Source organism: Canis lupus, chromosome 23 (genome assembly GCF_048164855.1).
Source record: "Canis lupus baileyi chromosome 23, mCanLup2.hap1, whole genome shotgun sequence".
NCBI lineage: Eukaryota > Metazoa > Chordata > Mammalia > Carnivora > Canidae > Canis > Canis lupus.
In genome coordinates, this window is record NC_132860.1 from 29149924 (window position 1) to 29173233 (window position 23310).

At 36.0% G+C, this 23310-nt stretch overlaps 1 protein-coding gene across 6 annotated transcripts in view; it reads left to right on the forward strand.

Moving 5' to 3' along the window:
- Nucleotides 1–23310, forward strand: part of UVRAG (UV radiation resistance associated) — a 312994-nt gene that overhangs the window by 234972 nt on the left and 54712 nt on the right. The window contains exon 14 of one of the 6 annotated variants that reach the window (XR_012015697.1): nucleotides 19786–19964. The exons of the other annotated variants lie outside the window; for them this stretch is intronic. The gene's annotated coding sequence lies outside the window, so the exon portion shown is untranslated. The remainder of the gene's footprint in view (nucleotides 1–19785; nucleotides 19965–23310) is intronic. 6 annotated transcript variants of the gene reach the window in all.

Genomic DNA, 23310 nt, shown 5'->3' on the forward strand with positions numbered 1-23310 from the left:
CCTCATCAGATACCAGTTTAATGTTCTTTTAATTTGATTTTTTTTTTTAGATTCTTATCCTTTTCTGATAATTGGATCAAATTTCTAGTCTGCAGTCCTCAGTTAATCATTTGCTTTATAAGCTCATACTTGTTGCCCTCGCAGTCATACTGCTTTATTATTAGTGCCATTCCAGCCCATATTCTTTACTCCAGGCAGTCAGGCTTGCTCACTGTCTCTGGCCTGTGACTCATCTTTCCATGTGCCATTCTTCCCACACCTGATGCTTTCCCTCCCTCCATTTTTGGCAGAAAAGTACCTTAATCTAAGAAATAGGACATCAGGGGCACCTGACTGGCTCAGTTGGTGGAGCCTGTTACTCTTGATCTCAGGGTCATGAGTTCAAGCCATATGTTGGACGCTGCTTTAAAAAAAAAAAAGAAAAGGAAAGAAATAGGACTTTAATTTCAAGACTGTCTTACGCCACTGATTATAGTTGTCATACAATGGAAAAGGCAATGCTTAGAACTGGTCAGAAGTGGCCTAAGAGTGCATTATAGGCGAAATCAACCCAACCGTGTCAAAAACGGCACCTGAGTCTAGAGTCTGGGGGGCAGATTGTTGGGAAGGTTGGTAGAACTAAGTTCTGATCTGAATGCAGAGGTTTGTCTCTCCTTGCTGTATTTTCTGTTTCTTGCTCTCAAGTACCTAACTTAAGGTCCAAAGTCAACTTAAGGTCCAAAGTCTGTTGGAAGATTCCAGGTGAAACCTACTCCTGATTAAAGCTAGAACCATAGTGTCTGGATTTCCTGGTAAATCCCAGCTGCAGATACACACTACATGCACACATGTATGTACACATGCACACATACACACATTCTTTCTTCTGTGAGCCCAATAGGAATGCCAGAGGATGGTGTAAAGAGGTGCTAAGAATAGCCCAGCTTGCTTTGAAAACAAGACAAAGATAGAGGCTGACTGTGTACAGTTGAAAATTTGGGAAAGTCAACCCTGCACCTCAGACTTTTAGCTCAGTACCTGTTTGGTCCTCACATTGGAGCACTTCCCAAGAAGCCTCTGACTTTATTTTTGTCAACTGAACCAAGGCCACAAGTATGCTGACCTAGTTTTATTCATCTGTTTAAAAAATAGATTGTTTCTGGTTATTTTGTATCCTCTACAACTTAATAGTCTTTGAAAATTTGAGAGACTACATTGATGTGTCATTTGGATGTGGTTTTAAGATTGGTAAGTTAATTCCTTTAAATCCAGAGAGAGCAAGCATCTTGCTTTCTGATTTTTTTTCATCTCTGCATGGCAGTTTTAAAAGGAGAGGACAATAAACTTTTTATAAGCAGATTTTCTTAGTTTTCAGAGTGCATTCACGAAGCCCCTTCTGACAATTTAGAAAGAAACTTTTAGCAAATTTGTGACCTTTAACCTTTTTTTTTTTTTTCAACTCTGTGTGTTCCATCTTTTACTATTCTTGGAGAATGTTTCATTTTGTCTTTGGCCTTAACTTTATCAAAAAACCATTAATTAGTATGGCCCCAACCACATATTATATCAGTAAAAAATTTCCCAATTCTCTGCAAATTTGTTTTTCTTTACATTACATACCTAATACATACTGTCAAAGGAGAGTTTGTCTTCTCAGCCAGTCTCATTTATACCCCATCTCTAGAGATGTGGACAAATCATACTATTAAAATTGCCCCACCTCAGTAATTTATAAGCCAGGTTAGTGGAGGTGGATGAAAGCATTGGCATGTGTTAAAGTGCCAGAGAAAAAGGAGTGAAGTCATTATATACTGCATCCATAACTTGGTTGAGGATTTGAATAGTCAATAGGACCTTTCATCACAACCAGAAGTAGTAGTAAAATCACTTTTTTGGTAGAGGAAATGACAGAATTTAGTAATATTTGTTACTTCAGTATTTGGGATCAGTCCAGCCTGTTTTGAAAGCACTAGCTTAGAAAGACAGGCCTTCAAGTAGAAATCCTCAAGTGTTGTTTGAAGAGCTGAGAGGGTTGGTAAGGCCTGCTTGCCCTATTCCTGTCATTGCAGTCTAAAGGTATGTGTGTGTGTGCTATGCTGGATATTGAAAGTGAATATAGCAAAATGCCTTGTTTTTAGTCCCATTTAGTAATATTTTTCATGTGTCAGCCCCTTTGTCTGGAAATAGCTTTCTTTGTTGATCAACATGTAACACTATAGGAACAGGCCTGACAAAATTCAGGCACAGTGTAATGAACACTGACTTGAAAAAACAGGTTCTGCCACAATAATAAGTTTATAAGTACATTACGGTAAAATTTGTATATAGCACAGTAGTTTGCTTTTAGTTCCTAGGGCATAAAAAGTAGTAAATCAAAAATTACAATACTTTTACATTTATGGAGAGTTTTACAGTTTGAAACATATATATCCATGTGACCCTCATTAATCACCAAATGAAAAGTGCAGCTAATGTGAAATGAATTTGAAGGCAATATGGCTTTTGACATATTGTCACTCCAGTTAGGATCACATTCTCTGACAGGTGTGGCAGAGATGCCTTTACTTCCATTTGCTTCATTGTTCTATATGCAGTTGACCCTTAAAACAACATGGATTTGAACCATGAGGGCCCACTTATATATGGATTTTTTTTTTGCTAAGGACAGTACTACAAATGTATTTTCTCTTTCTTATGATTTACCTAATAACATTGTCTTTTCTCTAGAATATTATAAGATTAAGCATACAGCATATAAGACATATACAGAATATGTGTTAATCACCTGGTTATGTTACTGTAAGCCTTCCAGTCAACAGTAGGCAGTTAGTGGTTAGGTTTTGGGGAGCCAAAAGTTAGATGCAGTTTTCACCATTTGGGCAGTTGGCATCCCTAACCCCTGCATTGTTCAGTGATCTGCTGTGTTTCCATCCTAAAAGTACACAGAATCAAAGAAGATGACATTCCCAGACAGAAAAGGAACTGAATATTCATGAGCAGAGACAGCTATTTTGCACATTATGATATTTTGAAGAGTAAGGACAATGCTTGAAATACTGTAAAGTCTCAAAAAATGTTTAATGAATGAATGAATAGTGATACACAGTTAAGAAACTGAGATCCAGAAAAATTGTGACTTATTTAAAATTGATGAATTGATTCAACAAGTTTTTTGTTGTGCATCTACTGTGCACTATATATGCTGAATTAGGTCTTAGCTGAGAGCAATGGATAAGATTACTGCCTCACGAGATCCCTGCCTCATAAATAAGACAGGTACAAAAACACAAATATTGTATGGTTCTGTGCTTCCACTTATACAAATTATCTGGACTAGGCAAATGCGTAGAGACAGAAAGTAGGTTAGAGGTTCCTGGGAGCTGGGAAAGGGAAAAATGGGAGAGTTCTTACTTAATGGGCACAGTTTATTTTTGGGGTGATGAAAAATTTTGGAAGAAGATAGTGTTGATGGTTACACAACATTGTGAATGTAATGATAATGTCTTTTTATACACTTAAAAATGAATTATACACTTAAATTATACTGAATAATACACTTAACAGTGGTTTAAAAATGGCCAAAATGACACATTTTCTGCAATATATTTTACCATAATTTTAAAAAATTAATATATTAAAAACCATTGAATTATACATTTCAACGGGTGAATTATATTGTAGATGAGTTACATCACAAGCTATTTTTTAAAAAAGAAAGGAACTTGTCTCATTAAACTTATCGGCTAATAGAAAGACAGACAGTAAACAAAATAATCTTAGATTGTGATAAGTGCTGTAACAGAAATCAGTTAGGGAACATAATGGGAAGTAACTGGAGAGGGACCTACATTAGATAACACTGTCAAGTAAGCCTCAGGAAGTGAAACTGAGCTAAGATTTGGAGATGACAATGAACCAGCATGCAAAGAGCTGGAAAATAGTAAGTTAAGGTCATGGGAACAGTTAGTGCAGAAGCCCTGACCTAGGAAAGTGCTTGTTGTGTTTAAATAAAGGTAGATGGCTGATGTGATAGGAATATAGTTAAGTAAGGAGAGAGGTAGCCAGGGAGCATTTCGTGTAAGGCCTGCAAGATTATAGAGTTTGAATTTTATTCTAAATACAAAGGGAAGCCATAATTTAATTTGGCTTCCTTTTATGTTCCCTGCAAAATAACTTAAGGGGGGAAAGTAGTATGATTTATTTTTTCCAAGATTGTTCTATCTGTTCTCATGAATTAAAACAGAAGTAAGATACCACTGAGAGGGCTATTTCAAAAGACCTGATGAGGGTTGATGGTAGTTTAGACTAGAATAGTAGGATAGAGATGCAGAGAATTGAACAGATTTAAAATATATGATAGATGGCGCTAAACATCACTAATCCTCATGCAAATGCAAATTAATACAATGAGATATCACCTCAGTATTATAAAAAAGACAAGAACTAGCAAGTGATGGCAAGGATATGGAATAAAGGAAACACTTGTGCAGTGTTGGTAGGAATGTAAATTGGTACAGCCAGAACAGAAAACCATGTAGAGGTTCCTCAAAAAATTCAAAATAAAACTATGATATGATCTAGTAATTCCTCTTGTGGGTAATGCTAATAGTGAAAACACTAACTCTAAAAGATATCTTCAAGCACATGTTCATTGTAGCATTATTTACAATGGCTAAGATAGGAAAACAACCCTAAATGTCCATCAGTGAATGAAAGGATAAAGAAAGTGTGGTATGTATGTATATACACATACACACACACTCCCTGGAAAACTATTTAGCCATAATAAAAGAAATCCTGCCATTTGCAGCAAATGGATGGATCTTGAGGGCATTATGCTAAGTGAAACAAGTCACATAGAGAGAGACAAATGCCAAATGATCTCATTTATATGTGGAATCTTAAAACAAAAATCCAACTCAGGTACAGAGAATATTTGGTGGTTGCCACAGGTGGTGGGTTAAGGAGTGGGTAAAATGGCTGAAAATGGTCAAACGGTGTAACTTCCCATTATAAAATAAATAAGTCCTGGGGATATAACGTACAGTATAGTAACTATAGTTAATAATACTGTATCGTATATTTAAAGTTACTAAGAGAGGCACCTGAGCGACTCAGTTAAGCATCTGCCTTCGGCTCAGGTCATGATTTCAAGGTCCCAGCATCAAGGCGCATCAGGCTCCCTGCTCAGTGGGGAGTCTGCTTCTCCCTCTTCTCCCTGCTCTTGCTCGCTCTTGCTACCTCTCTCCCTCTCTCTCAAATAAATAAAATCTTTTTTAAAAATTGCTAAGAAAGTACAGATCTTCTTTTGATATGTGATAGGCTTACATCCTGATTAAACCCTTTGTAAGTTGAAAATACCATGTCAAAAAATGTATTTAATACAAAAACCTACTGCATGGCATAGCTTTGCCTAGTCTACCTTAAACATGGTCAGAACACTTATAATTAGCCTACAGTTAGGCAAATCATTACAAAACCCATTTTGTAATAAAGTATTGAATATCTCATGTAACTTATTGAGTACTGTACTGAAAGTGACAGAATGGTTTTATGGGGACAAAATGGTTATAAAAGTATCAGTTATTTACCATTGTGATCACATGACTGACACAGCTATAGCTCTCTGCTGCTGCCCAGCATCATGAGAGAGGATCATACCACATATCATCAGCCTGGGAAAAGATCAAAATTCAGACTTCGAAATATGTTTCTAGTGAATGTACATCACTTTCAACCATCCATAACCCACACCATTGAAAAAATCATAAGTCAAATCATTTTAAGTCAGAGACTATCCATGTAACTTAAATTCTTACCCTAAGAAAGGTCTCACCCTAAGGGAAAAAATAGTAATTGTATGGTGTTGGATGACTAGACTAATTGTGACAATCATTTTGCAGCATATGTATCTACTGAATCATTTTGTTGTATACGTGAAACTAATACAATATTTCATGTCAATTATATATTAACAAAAAATAACAGATTATATTTATGGAAGATGAACTAATGGATTTACTATGAGAATTAAGGGAAAGGGACTAACCAAGAGTGACTCCTAGGCTTTGTGTATGAACAACTAGATAGGTGAAAATGCCATTTATTGAAATAGGGAAGGGTCTAGAAGAGAGGAGTAGGGAAACCAAAAGTTCTGCTTTAGAACTATTAAGTTTGAGTTACCTTTTAGAAATCCAAATAGAGTCATCAAATAGGCAACAAGGTATTTGGATCTGCAACTCAGGGTAGAGAGGTCAGTAGTGGAGATACAAGTTTGGGAGTCATCAATATAAAAATGATATTTAAATCCATGGAACTGGATGATATCAACCAGGGAGAGAATGCAGAGCTGAAAAGAGAGAGACAAATACAAACAGAAACATAAAATGGAATTTAGTTCTGGGAAATCACATTTAGAAGTTGGGTAGAGAAGGATGAACTAGCAAAGACTGAGAGGAATGACCAGTCAGGTAGAGGGAAACCAGGAAAAAGTAGTAATTGGGAAACTAAAGAAGTAAATTTCTGGGAGGAGCCCATAGTTGATAACTATGTCAAATCCTACTGTAAGATGAAGTATCCAGTAGACTTGGGAACATGGAAGTCATTGATAAGCAGTTTCAGTAGATCAGTAGGTGTGTTGAAGAGTGAATAAGAAGTGAAATGACATTGATTGTAGACACTCTTTTGAGGTTTTTTTTTGTGAAGTGAGATAGATAAATGGATTCATAACTGGAAAATACTGAGGTTAAGGGAAGGTCTTTTGTTGGGTTTTGTTTGTTTGTTTACTTTGTGGGAACATGGAGTTTGTTTTTTAAGATGGGAAATATCAGGCCATGTTTATATGCTGATGAGAGCGATCAAATGAAAAAGAAAAATTATCAAATAAAAAAGATCAAAAAGATAGAGAAGGGATACTTGGAGTAAAGTCTTTGAAAATGGGAAAGGAAATAGGATACAGAACATAAGTGAACATGTTGACCTAAAATAAGAAAAGGGAACACTTTCTACAAACTTAGTTAAAAAAAAAAAAAAGCCAGTTTCATTTAAGAATGCCATTGATGAAGTAGTAAAATTATTGACCGTGAGTACGTATCTTTTCAGTATTCTGTGTGATGGAAAGGGACATAGACAATAAAGCACTTCTGCTGCATACTGAAGTATAATGGAAAGTTTCAAAGAAAAGCACTTGTGCAATTGAATTGCTAACTAAACTACCTAATTTTTCATGGAGCACCATCTTTACTTGAATGACTAAGTCAACAAACTATTCAGACTGAGATATTTAGAAAATACTCTGAAAAATCTGAAAAATGAAGTAAGCCCCTCAAAGGAAATCAACTGATGACAAAATTTAAGATTTTAAATGAAAACTAGTATTTTGGAAATTTTACATTTGCCACCATGAGAGATTGACAACTTTCCATTCCTCAAGGATGTTTTTGATGAGATTGGTAGTGGTATTTAATAAATGTGATTTTTAAATATTGTATAATGAATATGTCAACATTTAAAATCTGTGTAACTAGTTAGCCATTATTTTCCGGGTGACCAGTATATATGCTATAAAATCATGTACCAGGTAAAGACCTCTTTAAAGTGGGAAAAAAAAAAGATTTTAATGTAATGGATGTGAAAAGTATATTGGTGTGGTTTCAGATTCTACATTGATAACTAGCATTTAAGAAACTACTACTTGTTGAGGAGTGTCTGGCTGCTTCAGTCAGGAGAGCGTGCTACTCTTGATCTCAGGAATGTGAGTTCAAGCCCCACATTGGGCGTAGAGATCACTTAAAAATAAAATCTTAAAAAAAAAACAAAAAACAAGTAATTACTTGTTGAGTTTGGGGTAGTATCAGAGAAGAATATCCATAATTATCCAAAAAGGCTATTAAAATACTCCTTTCTTTTCCAACTGTATTATCAGTATGAAGCTGGATTTTCTTAGGAAACAACATATGGTTACAAAATAAATGCAGAAGAATATATAAGCATCTAGCTGTCTTCTGTTATGGTAAATATTGCAAAAGACACTTGGAAAAATGTAAAACAATGTCACTCATCTAAATTTCTTTTTTAGAAAATACACTTGTTTTTCATTTAAAATATTATTTATATTAACAAGTAATAGATTTTATTTTATTTTAAAGATTTTATTTATTTGAAAGAAAAGGAGTGAGAGAGCAAGCACGAGTTGGGAGGCGGGTAGGGCTAGAGGAAGAGGGGGAAACAGACTCCCTACTGAGCATGGAGCCTGATGTGGGGCTTGATCCCAGGACTCTGGGATCATGACCTGAGCTGAGGGCAGACACTTAACTGACTGAGCCACCCAGGCACCCCTCTATTGTTATTTTTAAATAATTAAACATGTAAAAGTTTTCTCAACTGTAATTTCTAAACATTGGTATAAATGATCCATATTTTAAAAAGCTCTCTAACGTCCTCAGAAATTTTAAGAAGTATAGAGATCTTGAGAACAAAAAGTTTGAGAACCCCACTGTCCTAGATAATGTGGCCACCCAGATTTCCTATGAAACAACTGAGTTGCTCACAGTTTGATAAGACACACCGTTTTTTTTTTTTAAACAACTCATTATTTTGTTTTGTTTTTAAAGATTTTATTTATTTATTCATGAGAGACACAGAGAGAGGCAGAGACATAGGCAGAGGGAGAAGCAAGCTCCATGCAAGAAGCCCATGCAAGAAGCCTGGGACTTGATCCCAGGACTCCAGGATCACACCATGAGCCAAAGGCAGACGCTCAACCTTTGAGCCACCCAGGCATATCCTGTGATATATGACACATCTATTGGTTCCCCAAATTTGGAACATCATATAAGAGCCTTACCAGTCTGAACTCTGATAAATGTCAGTATAAGTCATAAAACTAGCAGCTATCAGCGGGCTCTTTCCTTATTTCCTTTGGCTTTTCCTAAGCCTGGCCTCTTCTTTCTTGAAAGTTCAGGGACTTAACAGTAATATTTTGAGGATCTAGTTTACAAATACTAATGATGATTTAGATTTGTTTTGAATGTAATGGCCTTTTATTATACTTTTACTTCTGTATCACATTTCATGCTCCATGAAGCATGTTGACCAGGTCTATCTTTAGAGATAAGAAATTGAGCTGCAGCTATGCTGACTTCTAAAGGACAACAAAACTATTAAATGGCATACAAATCAAGACCAACTCTTCTGATGTCAGTCCAGCTATATCCCACTGACATTTCTTTTCCATTTCTTTCTTTCCTATTAAAATTTTTTTTAAATGTGGGCCTTCTTACAATCCTATTGAGGTAGGTAAGTCACAGACAGTGATCTACCTTTTGCAGATGGGACACTTGAGACTGTGAGTTCAGTAGAAGAATCAGGATTAGACCCTGGAGACGACTTCATGACCGGTCTTCCTTTTACTCTATTACCTCTCTTCCCCTCAGGTTATTTTAAGACTTCATAGAAAGTAAAAGCATCTCCTTCCAAAAACAGTTGGAAACCTCTCTTCTGCCAAAGACATGCTCTTTCTCTAAATGTTGACTACTCGTGGGGCCAGAGTACAACTATTTAGAAGGGATCAATGCCAGCTTATACCCTGCAGCTTAAATTCACGTCTATTTCTTCAACATACAGTCCAATCTATATGACACATGGGGAGAAAACGCATTTTTATTTTCTTAATTCTTGGTATCAAGAATACAAATTCCAAGGATGTTTTAATAGTTACATTGCCCTTTTCTCCCTCTGCTACCTACAGAATTTGCCAGTAATGTAGTAGAAACTTCTTTTAAGTCCTATACCTATATCTTTAACAAAAACCAAAAAACAAACAAATAAAACCTTTACCGAGATATAATCCACATATCATACAATTCATCCATTTAAAATGTGCAGTTTGATGGTTTTTAGTATATTCATTGAGTTGTGCAACTATTATCACGGTCAGCTTTTTATTGGCCCCAAAGAAATCTTGTACTTGTTACTTACTCCTCATTCCCCAAGACCTCCATCCCTAGGCAGCCATCCTTCTACTTTTTGTTTCTATAGATACTCCTATTCTGGACATTTCATATAGACTTCTACAGTATGCGGTCTTTGTGATTGGCTTCTTACACTTTCATTGATTCAAGTTTCATCCACGTGATAGCATGGATCATTCATTCTTTTTTTATTGCCAAATCATTTTGGCTATTTGAAGATATATATGGATACACCACATTTTATTCATCAGTTGGTAGACATTTGGATTGTTTACACTCTTTGGTTATTGTGTATAATATTGCTGTGAGCATTCATGTACAGGTTTTTGTGAGGACATATGTTTTCATTACTCTTGGGTATTTCTGTAGGAGTGGAATTGCTGAGCCATCTGGTAACAGTTTAACACTTTGAGAAATTAAAGAACCATATGATACTCTCATTAGATGCAGAGAAAGCATTTGACAAAATACAGCATCCATTTCTGATCAAAACTCTTCAGAGTATAGGGATAGAGGGAACATTCCTCAACATCTTAAAAACCATCTACAAAAAGCCCACAACAAATATCATTCTCAATGGGGAAGCACTGGGAGCCTTTCCCCTAAGATCAGGAACAAGACAGGGATGTGCACTCTCACCACTGCTATTCAACATAGTACTGGAAGTCCTAGCCTCAGCAATCAGACAACAAAAAGACATTAAAGGCATTCAAATTGGCAAAGAAGAAGTCAAACTCTCCCTCTTCACCGATGACATGATACTCTACATAGAAAACCCAAAAGTCTCCACCCCAAGATTGCTAGAACTCCTACAGCAATTCGGTAGCGTGGCAGGATACAAAATCAATGCCCAGAAATCAGTGGCATTTCTATACACTAACAATGAGATTGAAGAAAGAGAAATTAAGGAGTCCATCCCATTTACAATTGCACCCAAAAGCATAAGATACCTAGGAATAAACCTAACCAAAGATGTAAAGGATCTATACCCTCAAAACTATAGAACACTTCTGAAAGAAATTGAGGAAGACACAAAGAGATGGAAAAATATTCCATGCTCATGGATTGGCAGAATTAATATTGTGAAAATGTCAATGTTACCCAGGGCAATATACACGTTCAATGCAATCCCTATCAAAATACCATGGACTTTCTTCAGAGAGTTAGAACAAATTATTTTAAGATTTGTGTGGAATCAGAAAAGACCCCGAATAGCCAGAGGAATTTTAAAAGAGAAAAACCATATCTGGGGGCATCACAATTCCAGATTTCAGGTTGTACTACAAAGCTGTGGTCATCAAGACAGTGTGGTACTGGCACAAAAACAGACACATAGATCAATGGAACAGAATAGAGAACCCAGAAGTAAACCCTGAACTTTATGGTCAACTAATATTGGATAAAGGAGGAAAGACTATCCATTGGAAGAAAGACAGTCTCTTCAATAAATGGTGCTGGGAAAATTGGACATCCACATGCAGAAGAATGAAACTAGACCACTCTCTTTCACCATACACAAAGATAAACTCAAAATGGATGAAAGATCTAAATGTGAGACAAGATTCCATCAAAATCCTAGAGAAGAACACAGGCAACACCCTTTTTGAACTCGGCCACAGTAACTTCTTGCAAGATACATCCACGAAGGCAAAAGAAACAAAAGCAAAAATGAACTATTGGGACTTCATCAAGATAAGAAGCTTTTGCACAGCAAAGGATACAGTCAACAAAACTAAAAGACAATCTACAGAATGGGAGAAGATATTTGCAAATGACATATCAGATAAAGGGCTAGTTTCCAAGATCTATAAAGAACTTATTAAACTCAACACCAAAGAAACAAACAATCCAATCATGAAATGGGCAAAAGACATGAAGAGAAATCTCACAGAGGAAGACATAGACATGGCCAACATGCATATGAGAAAATGCTCTGCATCACTTGCCATCAGGGAAATACAAATCAAAACCACAATGAGATACCACCTCACACCAGTGAGAATGGGGCAAATTAACAAGGCAGGAAACAACAAATGTTGGAGGGGATGCGGAGAAAAGGGAACCCTCTTACACTGTTGGTGGGAATGTGAACTGGTGCAGCCACTCTGGAAAACTGTGTGGAGGTTCCTCAAAGAGTTAAAAATAGACCTGCCCTACGACCCAGCAATTGCACTGTTGGGGATTTACCTCAAAGATACAGATGCAATGAAACCCCGGGACACCTGCACCCCCATGTTTATAGCAGCAATGTCCACAATAGCCAAACTGTGGAAGGAGCCTCGGTGTCCATCAAAAGATGAATGGATAAAGAAGATGTGGTTTATGTATACAATGGAATATTACTCAGCCATTAGAAATGACAAATACCCACCATTTGCTTCAGCGTGGATGGAACTGGAGGGTATTATGCTGAGTGAAGTAAGTCAGTCGGAGAAGGACAAACATTGTATGTTCTCATTCATGTGGGGAATATAAATAATAGTGAAAGGGAATATAAGGGAAGGGAGAAGAAATGTGTGGGAAATATCAGAAAGGGAGACAGAACGTAAAGACTGCTAACTCTGGGAAACGAACTAGGGGTGGTAGAAGGGGAGGAGGGCGGGGGGTGGGAGTGATCGGGTGACGGGCACTGGGGGTTATTCTGTATGTTGGTAAATTGAACACCAATAAAAAAAAAAAAAAAAAAGAAAACATTTTGAGAAATTACCAGACTATTTTCCAAAGCAGCTGCACCCTTTGACCTTACCAGCAGTAGTATATAAGAGTTTCAGTTTCCCCACACATCCTCACCAGCTCTTGTTATTTTCTGTGTTTTTGATTAAGCCATCCTGCTGGATGCAACATGGTATGTCATGATTTTGAGTTGAACTTTCCTAATGGTTAATGATGTTGTGTATCTTTTCATGTGTTTATTGGACATTTGTAATATGTTCTTTGGAGAAATGTTAAGTCAGGCCCCTAGCCCATTTTTAAATTGGATTATTTGTCTTTGTTATTGAGTTGTAAGAGTACTTTATATAACCTAGACACAAGTCCCTTCTCATGTGTATGATTTGCAAATATGTTCTCCCATTCCATCGGCTATCTTTTTCACTTTCTTGATAGTGTCCATTGAAGCACAAAGGTTTTTAGATTTTAAGTTTTTATTTAAATTCCAGTTAGTTAATATACAGTGTAATATTAGTTTTCAGGTGTATAATATCATTATTCAGCATGTCCATAAATCACCTGGTGCTCATTACAACCAGTGCACTCCTTAGTACCCATCACCCATTTAACCCATCCTCCGGCCAGAATGGCTAAAATAAACAATACAAGAAACAACAGATGTTGGCAAGGATGTGGAGAAAGGAAAACCCTATTGCACTATTTTTGGGAACACAAACTGGTCTTGCCACTCTGAAAACAGTATGGAATTTCCTCAAGAACTTAAAAATAAAACACCTACAATCCAGCCATTGCACTACTAGGCATTTACCCCAAGAATACAAAAACACTAATTCATACATGCACCCCTATGTTTATAGCAGAATCATCTACAATAGTCAAATCATAGAAACAGCCCAAATGCCCATCAACTGATGAATAAAGAAGAGGTGATATATACACATAAAATGGAATATTACTCAGCCATAAAAAGGAATGAAATCTTCCTATCTGTCATGACATGTTTGGAGCTAGAGAAGATTATGCTAGGTGAAAGGTTTTTAGTTTTGATAAAGTCATTTTTAAAAATATTTATTTATTTAAATTGATATTAGAAAGAAAGAGAGACCATGAGAGCAAGGAGAGGCAGAAGGAGAAACAGAATCCTCAAGCAGACTCTGCTGAGCGCAGAGCCTGATGTGGGACTCTATCTCACAACCCTGAGACCATGACCTCAGCCAAATCCAAGAATCAGACACTTGGCTGACTGTGCCACCCAAGCACTGCAATAAAGTCCTATCTATCTATCTCTCTATCTATCTATCTACCTCCTTGCTTCTGCTTTTGGTGTCAAAAAAATCTGAGAAAGCTTAGCACAAGGTTTGCTTTTGTGTAGTTTTAGCTCATATGTTTAGGTCTGTGATCCATTTTGAATTAATTTTTTTGTAGAACCATTTCAGTTATTAACGAGGTTGCCAGACATTTTTAGTGAAATGTTGGAGATGATCACTGTACTCTTTAAAGCTGAGTGATAAATCAACAGGGCAAAATAATTTATTTTTACTTTTGTTGGACATTTTTTCTCACTTTAAACTGAAACTAGAAATCCAGTGTCAAAAATATCTTTCCAGGGGATCCCTGGGTGGTGCAGTGGTTTGGTGCCTGCCTTTGGCCCAGGGCGCGGTCCTGGAGACCCGGGATCAAGTCCCACGTCGGGCTCCCGGTACATGGAGCCTGCTTCTCCCTCTGCCTGTGTCTCTGCCTTTCTCTCTCTCTCTCTCTCTCTGTGACTATCATAAATAAATAAAAATTAAAAAAAAAATCTTTCCAAATGAAAAAATAAAACAATTGTAACCTACATTTATATAGCTTGTTTTAGAGTACAAAGCTCTTTCCCATATATCGTCTCTTTTTTTCTTTTCAAAAGCCCTAAAAGTGTTAGTATTGTTATCCCCATTTGCACTGAGGTAAACTGAACCTCTGAAGGGTGAGCAAAGAAATTCAGACCCTATTCATCTGACTGAGTTCAGGGGACTGTACTTGCTGGTTTCCTTTATCTGTGGCTACCTAAGAACTAAGTGTAAATTTAGCAGCTTATTTACTGTAGCCTCTTTGATCACTTCTATCTCTTCCTTTATCCTAGGTGTTTTCAAAGATTAGCATTTTATTTTGCATATTTTAATATGTTAATCTGCCAAATTATTTTCTTAATTAAAGAAATTAATTCCTTGTTCAGTAATGACATTAGCCTTTTCCACATCACCTCCATGAGTGACATTTTTTGCTGGGAGAAAAAAATTTTTTTTTTTTTTTTTGGAGAAAAATTTTTAAAGAATGTACTTTGACTGAAATGAAATACACAGTATTTAGTTCAGAGAAGGTAGACTATGAACTCTGTTTTTTTTTTTTTGTGGTTAAGCCTCATGAAATGAATTATGAGAACTAGTATCTATTTAAAAGTCTGATTTTAGTTGGCATCAAAGGAATAGTCATAACTTAGGTATAAGCATATATTTAAGGACATGAACTTCAAAAAAACTATTATATGTAAATTTTAGTACCTATTAGAGAAAAGCATTTTAAAATGTCCAGACTTGGGTTTCCAGAGTTGATAAAATTATTATCCTGATGGATATAACTTTATCAAGACCAAAATCCTAGAATAAAATGAACTAAAAGAAATGTAGCATAGCTGAGTGTTTAAGAGCAAATACTATGGATCTGCAAGGGTTCAAATGCTAGTTGTATCACTTTAGCTATATGATTTTGAATAAGTTACTTAATCTCTGTGTACCTCAGTATCCTGTAAAATGGGAATAACTATAATAATAATAATAATAATAATAATACCTATAAGTATAGTTCCTATCTCTTAGAGTTGTTATGAGGATTAAATAATATTTGTAAAGACTTAGAATAGTGCCTGGAATAGAGTAAGTGCTGAATAAATGTTTGCTAAATACATAAAATGCAAAGTACAGTATAATCTTTGTGATAAAGAAATCCCATATTTCACAAATACAAAATGAATGAGATGACAGTGTGTGGAAGTAGATTACAAGCTAAATACAAGTTACAAATAAGTAAAGAAGGGGGGAAATTGCCTGTAAAGCTGCATTGGTGAGTATCATCTATATGGAAGGAAAATATTCAAATACCTTGTTCACTATAAATGAGCTTTTAGTTTCAAGCGAAGGTAACAGGTTTGTTTTTTTGAAACAGAAACAACTTATGTAAATGATCCAATCTCATCATAAATTTGTTTTTAAAATATAGAAAAAATATAAAGAAAAGCAAAACCACTTGGGATTCTATTACTCAGGGACAACCATTGTAATATCTTGATGAACACCTTTCCAAACATCTGTGCAAACATATATACATAAGTTAAATAGGTAACATTTTATGTACATGGTTTCAAACCGTGCATTCTATTGTTTTTTTCATTTAACTATATTATGAAGATAGATTCATGTTGATGAATATAGTTGTGTAAAATTTTGTTGTCTGCATTGCCTTCTGTTGTATGGACATGCTGTAATTAACAGTTTCCTTATTGATGGACATACAGATTGTTTTCCATCATTTCTTTATTGCAAACAGCTTTGTGATGAGGAAGCATCCTTCTACTTAATTATGCCTGTCTCAGTTATTTGCTTAGGATAAATAGTTTATTGCTGGGTCAAAGAATATATACATTTTAAAGTTATATATAGGTACTTCCTTACCTTCTTGCCAATATTATATATTCTGTGTTGTGGCATGTTGTGAATTTATTAGCCTCTTTTTTAATGTGAGAGAAGAAATAGATCTCTAGCTTTTATTTGTAGCTTTCTATTATTAGTGAATGTTAGATCCAGGTAGTTCATATATTTATTTCCTGTTTCAGGTTCTTTTGTGAATGACCAATACCTTTCGATAAATATCCCTTTTTAAAAATTATAGGTAGGCTGTAGAACTCCCAAAATGACATAAGATACAAGGAAATAGGGATGCCTGGATGGTCAGCAGTTGAGCGCCTCCCTTCGGCTCGGGGGGGTGATCCCGGAGTCCTGGGATCGAGTCCCACGTCGGGCTCCCCTTGGGGAGCCTGCTTCTCCCTCTGCCTGTGTCTCTGCCCCTCTCTCTCTCTCTCTCTCCTCTTTCTCTCTCATGAATAAATATATAAAATCTTAAAAAAAAAAGATACAAGGATATAATGCATAGACCTTGCAACTAAGTGTGAAGAATTCGCTAGTCACAGACTTGAGTCAGCCTTTATTTCTGTTTTTACCTCCTTTCAACCCCATCCTCTCGAGGATTGTCCCTGCCCTTGCTATGCAAAAGCTCTCTGGTATTAGGGCAACAGCTGGAGGAAGGCAGCTTTTGGAAGAGCTTCTAAACTCCCATCTCCCATTGCCTGGCTCATTTCTTCATTCTTTTCTTCTGCTTTGGCACTCTTTATTTGCTGTAAATCCTTCTTTTCAGTCATCTAGTCCTGTGACTGGTACAACTATTTCTGTTGACTCTCTTGGTGTTTCTGTGGCTGCAAGTAGGGCTGATTCAGCACTTACTCTGTGTCAGGTGCAGGATTGGGCACTGGGGAGAGACAAGGACAAATAGGACTGGGTTCCTAGACCTAGTGCTCACCTTCTAACCAACACCACAGTGTGGTTTGCGCTTCTGACAAAGATGTGCTAAACTTTCTTTGGGAGGTATGCCTAAAGGAAACATTCAAGCTGCACCTATAAGGGCGAGTCCAAGTTTGCTCTGAAAGTAGAGGGAAGGGAAGTAGAGAGGGGAAAGTAAAGACTCCCCACCATTACCACCAAACAGAGGTATGAATGTGAACAAAACTCAGAGCAGACATAACAAAGCTCTTGATGACATGTGTTCCTGGACAATGAGCTCCTCTTCTCACTTCTACAACATATTACCCTTACCTGGGGTGTGACATTTTTAATATGGGAGAATATTACATTCCTAGAGTGCTCCCCCCAAATTTAGTGGTATTTTTTTCTGTTTTGCTGTTTGCAAACTGATCTGATATTTTTAACTCATAATGGAATAATTTTAGAATTGCATAAAAGATGTGGTGCCATATATTCGAGGTATTAAAACAAAAAATACAAATCTCTTGTTCTAGTCACCCTTATGAAAACAGAAAGTGAGTCAGGATTTGACTCTTCTGGATTAAACATGGTAGATTGCACTTTAAGCATTAAATTTTTATTTCTTCTCTTACTGTTTGGTATAATAGTTACACAGATAATCATAATGATGTTTTTAGCTTACCATTGTACAGGTAACAGAGCACTTTTCTTATAATATCCCATAGCCTTATGAGGCATAAAATTATTGTTGTCTTCTTTTGCTAATAAGTAAACTAAGCTAAGCTTTGAAAAGTTAAGTGCACCACTTTAAGGTCACACAGAGCCATTAATTGGTAGAACCAAAACTTGAACCTTAGTTTTCTGATTCAAAACGTAAAATCTTTAGCTTTTAGGGGAAGATAGCACAGCTGATTTGAGATTCTAGATTTTGAAACTTGTAATGATTATATTTTGCTAATTTATCTTTTAAGAAAAGACAGTTATTCTAATATAACCAAAGTTTTCTGTGGATAGAGCCAAATCATAGTCTTCCATTTAGAGCACTAGTTTATAGATATTTATGTCAGTTAGTTTAAAAGATGTATATATTATAAACTCAGGCTAGCATTTTACATTTAAATAAGTTGGGCAGATAAAATGGGAAGAATGAAATTTTATCATCCAATGGACCCCAAAAAGGTAGATGAAATGGTTTAATGGAAAGAACATAGCACCAACAATTACAAATTTTCGTGTTCTATTCCATCTTTCTACTTGCTGATACCTTGGGCAAGTGGTTTCTATTGGGCTTCAGTTGTCTCATCTAAAGAGTAAAGGGGTTAAACTTTATGTACTTTGAGGTCCATATCAGTCCTAATACTCTTTGAATTTGTGCCTTTTGACTTTACCACTCATATTTCAATCTGTTTGTTGCTCTTTTTTTATTATTACATTCAAGTTTTTTGTGTGTGTGTGTTTGATCCTGTTTTTTTTTAATAAAATAATTTTTTATTGGTGTTCAATTTACCAACATACAGAATAACACCCAGTGCTCATCCCATCAAGTGTCCCCCTCAGTGCCCGTCACCCATTCACCCCCACCCCCCGCCCTCCTCCCCTTCCACCACCCCTAGTTCATTTCCCAGAGTTAGGAGTCTTTATGTTCTGTCTCCCTTTCTGATATTTCCCACACATTTCTTCTCCCTTGCCTTATTTGATTTACCACAGCAAGATCAAAAAGATTTTATGATTCTCTAAGATATAATTTTTGAACAGTATGCTATATGGTAGTGATTTTGTTTGTAGAAAATAAGGAGGGAAAAAAAAAATAAGCAGGGGTTGATGGAGTACCATTCCAGGTAAATCATGGGTCAGTAGAAATCCATATGACATGGACTTATAATAAGAATTTTCACCTTTGGGGAAGCCTGGGTGGCTCAGCGGTTTAGCGCCGCCTCCAGCCCAGCGCCTGATCTGGAGACCCAGGTTTGAGTCCCGCATCAGGCTCCCTGCATGGAGCCTGTTTCTCCCTCTGCCTGTGTCTCTGCCTCTCTCTCTCTCTCTCTCTCTCTCTCTGTCATGAATAAATAAATAAAATCTTTTTTAAAAAAGATTCTTATAAAAATAAAAAAAAATTTTCACCTTTGATTTAGTAATTCTTCTTGGAAAGTCTATCATAAGGAAATACTTCTAACTTCGTGAAAACAGTTAAAGGTGTTTATCATAACTGAAAATAGCTATCTAGGGGTAGGTTAAATAAACTGAGGAGCATCCATGGTCATTAAAGTGTTTATGAAGATTGGGTAATAGTACAGAAGTACACTTGCCATTAGTGAAGAAAGGAGGATATGAAGTTAAATGTATATGCTACAGTTATGGAAAATTAAAATTTTAAAGGCAAAAATAAACATTGACCCTTAATGTAGGGGGGAAATACTGCCCAGATGTATGCCAAAATTGTGTTATATGTTTGTTTTGTGGGATTTTGCACAATTTTTCTACTTCTCTATTTCTTTTTATTGAGTACATTATTGCTTTTATAATAAAATGTATATATATATAAATATATAATAATATTTAAAATATATACTAAAGTATATAATTATATATTTTTTCAGGTAACAACCAAGGCCTAGTACGATTTCTTGACATTCTCAAAATGGCACCAATGCTTTGTGGCAAACCTGGGACTAGAAACCACATTCTTTAATCTATCGGTTAGTGCTAGGCTTCTACCATCAAATTGTAATGATATGCCAGCAGGTATAAAGATTCCAGCTTTCAAGAGGTTACCTAGGTACATTTTTTTCTTAATACTATGTGTTTTCCCTTTGGTATTCATTAGTTCTTCGTAAAATTAACAAAGTTTTTTTTTTTGTACTTTTGAAAATACAACAGTGTTCCATTGGCTGCGTAGGTTTTAGGGCAGTATATAATGTGGTCAGAAACACAAGCACAGATGGACATAAGGTAAATTCTTGATTCAGTATTGTCATTTGATGACTGCAATATTCTGTAAGAAATTTCTCTCTGGGCCTCAATGTCTTTATGTATATAATGGGGCTTAAAGAGGTCTATTGTGCAACATGATGTTGTTGTTGCCTTTTATAAACAACTCTGAAGCATTTCTATCTTTCTCCCCATTGTGTTTACCTTTACAGAAAATAGTTGTAGCTCGTTTTTAGACCACCTTGCTAGGCCACTTAATGTATATAGAGAAAGCCATATATTCATCCTAGCTTCGGTTTTGCCTCAAACTATTTCTCTGGAGTTTTCTAACTCAGTGTGCCTCTTAACCTACAGTAGGCAAGTCTCTTCATCTTTCTAAGCCCTAGGTCCTTCTAAAATAAGAATGTTGAGGTAAATAATCTCTCCGTTTCCTTTTAGCAATAATGTTCTATGATTCCTCCCAGTCTTGTTTTGAGCACATGCATGATAAAAACAAAACAAAACAAAAACCCCAGCACACACACACACACACACACACACACACACTCCAATTGGTTTCTCTTAAAGTAGTGGTGATGGGAATGCAAATTGATAAAAATCATTTTAGAAAACAATTTGGCATTATCCAGTGAGGTTGAAGATACGCATATGAGAATGTTTATGGCAGCAGTAATCGTAATAGCCAGAGACTGGAAACAGCTTAAACTCTGTCAGCAATATGTTTATCATTAATCATGATATATTTATGTAATGGAATACTGTGTAGCCATAGAACCATAGCTGTATGCAATGATAAAGATGGATTTCGCAAACATAATGTTGAGTAAAAGAAGCAAAACAAAAGAGAATTTCCACAATGTTACTCCATTTATGTATAGTTTTCAAAAATTAGCAAGGTTAAACTATATTGTGAGGGATGGAAACTATACAAAAAGTAAGCATGGTCACCACCTCTAGGAGAGAAGAGGGATAATAATGAGAAAGGGGCTTCTGGGGATCTTCTGGGGCACCCAGAACATTCTGTGTCTTAACTGAAGCTGCACAGGGGTTTGCTTCATTATGGTTTTTAAGCAATGCACATACGTGTTTTAAGCATTTTGCTCTATGTATGTTTTATCTTCACGTGAAAACATTATAGAATAACAACAATTTAAGAAGTATATGTAGTACCGTTTCAGCGAATTCTTCTAGTCTCTGAAAAATACTTGCTTACTACTAAAGACTTGATATTTCAGTGTCCTATACCAGAAGAAAAAGGATTTTGAACTAGAACACTTGGAAATCTTAGCTTCACAAATAAGAATGGTGTTTTTATTGACTATCTCTATGCAAAGCACTTTTATTCTTTATCCACAATATTCCTAATAACGCTTTCAGGTTTTTATTATTATCCTCATTTGTAAACTGAGGATACTAAGGCTTAGGGTTGTTAAATCACTCCTTGGTTGATGAGGAATTCTAAATAAATCACTGAAACAAATAAGCATTGGAGTATTTTTGATAGTTTCTTTCTCCAGGTTATGGAAAGATAAATTGGAAACAATATTTGTGACCATTTAAGGACACTTAATATAAAAATAAACTCCGAATCAATGAATAGACTGAGTTTTGGATAGATCTCTTTTCTTTAAGATGTACTTAAAAGGGTACCTGGGTGGCTCAGTCGGTTAAGCATCCTACTCTTGATTTCGGCTCAAGTCATGATCTCAGGGTCCTGGAATCAAGCCCCTCGTTAGTCTCTGTGCTCAGCAGGGAGTCAGCTTGAGATTTCTCTCTCTCTTCCATTTCCGCCTCCCCCAATGCTCATGTGCACATGCGCTCTCTCTCTCTCTCCCTCTCAAATAAATAAATGAATCTTAAAAATGTGCCTGAAAGTATGGAAGGTATTTGAAATGCCTAGTAGTAAATGAATTTGTGGGTATTTGGGCATTTACCACTTACAGGTCAAGCCTCCACACTGAGTGTTAAAATTGAACGTAATTAGAAGAGAAAGTGAGAGAAGCAGTCTATCTATTTTTGATAGACTAATTGTAGTGGTCACTTTATCCAAAGTTTGCTGAACTATGACCACTAAACTAACCACGGAAAGGAAATTACATTGTATAGCCAAGCCAAAAACCCAAGTTTTTTAGATTTAGTTTGCAGTGTCACTTAGGATTCTTCTTAAAGTCTTGTGAGCCTTCACCTTCTTTTAATAAGCCTTCATAATGATGAGGTCCCCCGAGAATGAAATCATCTGAGTGGAATGTGCCTGCGTCTTAAAATCTGATAAACATCACTTCATGGTATTTAGGAGATTAAAAGAGACTTAAAACACGTAAATGTTACTTTCAGGTTATTATAGCCAAGGAAGCCTGTGGCCCAGCTATCAAAACAGCTTAGCTTCAGCAAGTTCCAAGCAATGGGCTTAGCCAAATTGGTTAGCCCTGCTTTAGGACTGACTGCACTGTCTTTTGTGTTGACCCTTAACTTGTGATATAGAATATAATTGTTTCATCTCTGAGACACATTTATGTGTCCCTTTGCCCTGACACTAATTCATCATTTGCTTTATAGTAATTCCACTCAGACATCACCATCAAGCCCCATTGGAAGTGAATAAAGGATGTGAGTGGATATATTTCCTAATCAGTGACATTAGTTTATATCTCCTTATTAAAATACCCATTAAATTCATACTGGGAGAGATAACATGAACACTAATGCACTTTCCGTCTTCCATCAGTGCTTTTTTATTTATTTCTATAAAGAAGTTATTAATATCTGAATTTAAGAGGTTAAGAGAATGCAAAGCTTTTAGTAATGGTCTAAGATCTCTATTCTGGTAAGATACGGAAGATGTAAGAAACAAAGACATTCATTATTATGTTGTCATTTTTATTCTCAATCTCTCCCTAAAACATAGCCATTAAAAATAGATGTTTAAATCATTTATTTTAAAAGTTAATATCTTACTTTTACATAATCTCCTTTTCTAAACAAAATACATTATTCTAGTTTCCCTGTACTTTATAAGTTGTCTTGGTTTTCTACTTTTAATCTAAAACTCAGAACATATACGGAGTTTGTGTACCTCTTCCATATGCCAGCCAAAAAGTATTAATTAAATGTACTATATACGAGGCTCTGGTGGGTGAGGGGGTATAAGGGAAGTTGTTCCATCTGAAAAATAGCCCACATGTGTGTAAAATCTA